We start from the raw sequence: 5,708 nt of genomic DNA on the forward strand, positions 1-5,708 counted from the left end.
CACTCGCTACGCACATATGCAATATGTTACGTACTTGTTTAAGCTTAAGCAAATACAAATGGCTTCAAAAGGTCGGTATCCATAGATAAAGCCAGATCAACCTTGAAAAAACAGCCTCCATCAATAGATTAGTTATAGTTAACTCTATATTTCTTCACTCCCAAGCACCCTATCTGCGCCTCATTCACATTCAAACTTGTGAAATTTATCTTCATTTTCATTCCAAAATCCCATTTTTTTTTACTTACATTCTCAAGCCTCTTATTTTCTCCCATGAAATGTTGGGCGACTGAAGAAGAAAGGTGCGGTGAGTGGACTTCGCTAGCTCTTCTTTCAATATCCCAGTTTTTACGTCCGTTTATGCACATTACACCAATCCGTATTAGGCATTTCACAATTTTTGATTCTATATAAACCAATTTGGTGCAGCATTTAGCTGTAACCGTTTACCAGCGTTGCATAATGTCTCTGCTAGTCTGCTTTCTTCTCTAAAAGTCTCATACTTTTGAACAGATGTTTATCATGGCTAGAAGGGCTGAAGTATTCCTATTCTACAACTCATAAGGGAAGAAAAAATGGAAAACTGTTTATGTGTTTATCGTCTACAAAACAAGGCAAACCTTGCAAAATTTTGGGAACTCCACCTCGCTTCACAGTTAATTATTAGTTACTCTTCTTTATTGCAGATGCATGTCTTTGCCTTCTCAGACAATTGCTAGATTCCTTAATTTTTGGATTTGCGTGTTATATTATTTTAGTATCTATTGCATTTTGGAGATGATTTAAACACGAGATATATGTGGATCCTACATGTACCAATGGGAAGACTGCCAACTTCTGTAATTATGGCAGTTGTATTGCAAGAGAATAAAATTAAGGAACTTCAATTTTTAGGTGTGTGCCTACTGCTAAAGTCTCGTATTAGATGTTTATTAGGGTGATCTTGAACATATATAGTAAGTTAATATTTTGGATTGAGGTCTAGATCTCAGAGATATCCTCGAGGTATCATCATGTGAATCAGAAGAACCACAGCATTCCAACTCCAAATGATGATGCAGGTCCCCGAAGGGCTTAGCGTCACGTGATGCAAGTGTAAATAGTTAGTCCTACACCGAATGTTTATTAGGCTAAAAGGGATGACCACTTCAGTTAATAGGCTAAAAAAAGCGATGCCTGTTACACAAGCGCCCCTTAAGAAAAAAACTTAAAAGTTTTATGATAGTATCCTTCCTTGGTTTACTTTACGCATGCAAATTTACAAGTAGCATAACGTAATGCCAAAAGATGTCTATATTTAAAACTTTTCCCCTTTGAGCAGGAGTGCCTTGTATTTGAAATGTTAGAAGAATTGATACGATAAGGATTCTAGATTTGTTTGTCGTTGCTTCTATGATAATTATGAAAGTGCTCCTGCTGACAGCACTTGGTTTGTTTGTTGCCTTGGATCGTATAGATGTTCTGGGGCAGAGTGCAAGGAAGCAGTTGAATAATGTAAGTCATAGGTTCTAATATTTCCAATGTGTATCATAATATATCTCATTGAACAGGGTCTGCCATGCGATAAGTTTAACTTCATTACTAATTAAGAACATGCTTTTGTGTGTGATCAGATTGTTTTTTTCGTGTTTAATCCGGCACCGGTCAGTATCAACCTGGCCAAAACAATTACCTTTGAGAGCATTGTTTTATTGTGAGTTCAGTTCTGAGCACTCAATCATGTTTAATTAGAGTGATAATTGTTGTTTCTGGTTTGACCTAATTTTTCTTCTTTCAATTCTATGTAATACGCAGGTGGCTCATTTTATTGAATAAGGCGTATAATGATACATTATTACTCATTAACTATTCAGGTTTGATTTAAATAAAACTTAAATTTGATTTGATTATTATCGAGTCAAGTTTAAATTCGAATAACTTGACTTATCGATCGAATAAAATTTAAGTATCTTAATATTTGATTCGAGCAGTTCACAAGCCTAATTAGATTTTTTATTTAAATATATATTTTTATTATTTTAAATAAAATTTACAATTTTACCCTTATATATATATATATATATATATAACCCTAAACACTTTAATTCTTTTTCAGTGTCATTTGCTTCTCCTTTTCTCACTCTCCATCACCGGCACCTCTCTTCTCTCTTTTCCCATCTCATCCTAGTAGCCAGCCCTTTCCTTTCTAGCACTCTTCCTTCTTGCCTCATTTTAACGTAGTTATCTGAAAATTTAACAAGTTGTATCCACATACCTATCCCTACCTTCGATCAACATTAGTTTATGGCTGAATTCAAGTAAAAAAAATTCTTTCCTCTTTTTCATCAATAGATTTGAACGTTCAAAAATTCATTAAACTTAAATTATTTGTTGTGATAGAGTTAACTATTAAAGTTTATTAGCTTTGTAGGCATGAGAATTGAGTTAAAAAACTTAAAAAAGGAGAAAGAGTACTGTAAACTATGAAAAATATATTTTTATTAAATAATAAGTTTTATCGATTTAATTTTAATTTAGCTTGAATTTTACTTTAAATTGAATTCGAATTTAATAAATAAAATTTGATTGAATTCAAATTTTAAATTTTAATTTTTAAATCAAATTTAAGCTCGAATATTATAATATACGAATTCATTAGACTTAATTACATTGAAAACATTTATCATTGGCACAGCAATAGGATGGGTACTGTTAAAAATTACAAAAGTTCCTTATCATATAAGAGGGCTCATATTGGGTTGCCGTGTAGCAGGTATACCGTATAAATATCTCTATAGTCGTACGTACAGTTTCATTTGAAGTCAGAAACAGTATAACCTATTTGGTTTCAGATATTTTCAAGCTGATTGTAGCCGCAGTATTGGATTTTTCAAGGAAAAGTACTGCATGCAAAAATTCCCATTATCATGCAATTAAGTCAGACAAGCATGAAAAGTTGCATGGTTCAGATAGGCTAATCTAAACTTTTTTGACACATTGCTATCATTGCTATCATTGCTAAATTGGTCCTTCATAAATGCTAGATAAAGATTGGATTTTAATTTGTTCATGCACCTCATAGTTTATTCTTGATTCAAGAAATTGACAATCTGATTGACAAATATGTAATGCCCGAGGGCATGATGGGTTTTCTACACAAAATGTGTGAATATGATCTTGTATTGTTTTGTATCCCTTCTCTTACAAGCAAGGGAAAATTAGGTTGCACAGATGGCAGTAGAGAAATTCAGGGGGAAAAAAGGCTTTGGAATTAATTGTCATACACATTTTTTTGACTATCATACTCCTTCGGATAAATCCGAGTAATTATCTTTTGGTTTAATTTAAACAGGAAACGTGGGACACTTGCCCTTAATTGTCGTTCCAGCAATCTTACAGAGAAAGGCCGTCCCTTTGGAGCTCCTGACATTTGCCATATGTATGGAATGGCTTATGCTTCACTTTCCACGGCGGTATGATAGTCATTTATCTCATTTATCTTTAATTATCTGCTTTCTTTCTTTTTTCTAATCAAATAAGGAATAACAACCACAAAAATATACAAGATACCAATCCCCCCTTCCCTTTTTTTGGTCACAACCGTTGTCTCAAACAGCTGTCGAGTGCTGGAACTGACTGGGGAATTGACAACCATGTATTTAGATATTGTTACACTGCTTATCTCTGACTTTCTCCTTCTACCACCAGACCATTGCTAGAAATACAAAAAAAAAAAAAAAAAAAAAAAACTGCCTGACAGAAAAAATTTAAGACCTTAATTCATTTTGATCAATAGTTCTTTTTCTGATACTTCATATTGGAGCCACTTACTCGTGGTCTTACGTATACAACATATTGCGAGTTTCCTCAGCTAAGGTCCGTTTTTTGTTTGAGAATTTTTTAAAATTTATTAGGTTTTAAAATTTGATTTTGATTGTGCAATTGGGTAATGTGGATTTTGGGCTCAAATATTAAGTTTTAAATTTTATTTTTATTTTAATTTTTTTAGTTTAATTTTTGTTTTTTAGTCAAAATAATCAAAGTCAATTGATAAAAAAATAAAACAAAGGTAAAAATAAAAAAAAAAAATGTGAGATTTTGCATGAAAAATCTTTGACTCAATTCATCTCTTGGATTCTATCTCAAATTTTAATTTTAATAGTTGAATAATTTTATAAAGACTTGAAACTTAATCTATTGAAAAATAAAAAATTACACAGAAAATAAAATTTGGAGAGAAATCTTAGATTTGATTGAATTAATTTCTTTTAAATCAAAAGGGATTCAATCACTCTATAAAGACCTTGAATCTATGATAAAAAAGGAAGGCCTCAAAGCAATTTACTTGAAGATCAAACAGAGACATTAAAAAGAGAAAAAATTTTGGCAAAGTTATGAATTAATAAGGAAAAAGCAATCAAGCATAAAAATTTGCAAGAAGATCTAATTAGAGTTTTTGAAAAGAAAGCTAAAATTTATAGTATGAAGCATAAGTTTTTGAAGGTGAAAAATTATTGAAACTTGCCGTAATCCATTGAGGTAATGTTTGCTTTTATTTTTTTTGTAATTTTTGCATAACTTTTATAATATTTAATTGCTTATTCTTACTTTTATATTTATTGCATGGTATTTGTTTTTACATGAATTTGCCTTATTTATATATTATTTTTTGCATGATTATATATTTAATTGCATATTTATTTGCATGATTTATATATTTTTATTTGCATGATTATATATTTAATTGCATATTTATTTGCATGATTTACATTGGTAATTGCATGATTATATATTAATTACATGATTATTAATTAATTTATTTATGTGATTGTATGATTATTAATATATTTATTTGCATAGTTATTAATTATTATTATTATTATATAATTTTATATTTATTACATGATATGATATTATATATTATTGCACGATTAATATTATATTTGAATGATATTTAATTGCATATTTGTATATTTATTGTGTGCATAATGCATGATTATACATAATTACTAATATATTTGTGTGATTATATTTGATTTACATGATATTATATATTTACATGATTGCTATTATTGCATGACAATTAATATATTTGCATGACATTCTTGCATGAATATTTTAGCATAATCTATGCATTATATTATTACATGATATTTGATATGATTTATAATATTTTTGCATGGTATGATTTAATATTTATTGCATGATTGCTTAATATTTTTTATAGAATTTTTGTATCACCATGTTTTGCAAATAAATAAAAGGATTAGAATTGATTTATTTGCATGATAAAACCATATTTGAGTAAGGCTTAATTTAGTTAATACACAATTAACATGGTACAAATTTTGGGCGTAAAGGGGTACTAATACCTTCACTTCAAGTAACCAACTCTCAAACCTTAGATATATTGGTATATACCATAACCTATTCATTTTAGAGACCCTTCTTATGCTTATGATAACTTTAAAAATGATATATTCATATAAGTGGCTAATCACACTTAAAAAAAAAAGATTGGTTGTGACTTTATACTTTTTGTGTCTAATGGGTAGTTTCTCTCAACTTAAACATTATGACAGTTTAGCGACTCCACTAGGGAGATTAGAGAGTCAAGCCATTAGTTACTTATATGTTATCTTAAACTTTACTTTGATAGTTTTTATTATGTAATTATTTATGATTTTCATGTGGACTAACCTATTTGTTTGTGATTTCTTATTTGTTTG

At 29.7% G+C, this 5,708-nt stretch overlaps 1 pseudogene; it reads left to right on the top strand.

Moving 5' to 3' along the window:
- Positions 1-273: 273 nt before the first annotated feature.
- Positions 274-3,990, top strand: LOC149513909 (protein PIN-LIKES 1-like; annotated as a pseudogene).
- The last annotated feature ends 1,718 nt before the right edge of the window (positions 3,991-5,708 follow it).

This window comes from Durio zibethinus, chromosome 18 (genome assembly GCF_047325235.1).
Source record: "Durio zibethinus cultivar Kanyao isolate XHJ-2024 chromosome 18, ASM4732523v1, whole genome shotgun sequence".
In the NCBI taxonomy this organism is placed as follows: domain Eukaryota; kingdom Viridiplantae; phylum Streptophyta; class Magnoliopsida; order Malvales; family Malvaceae; genus Durio; species Durio zibethinus.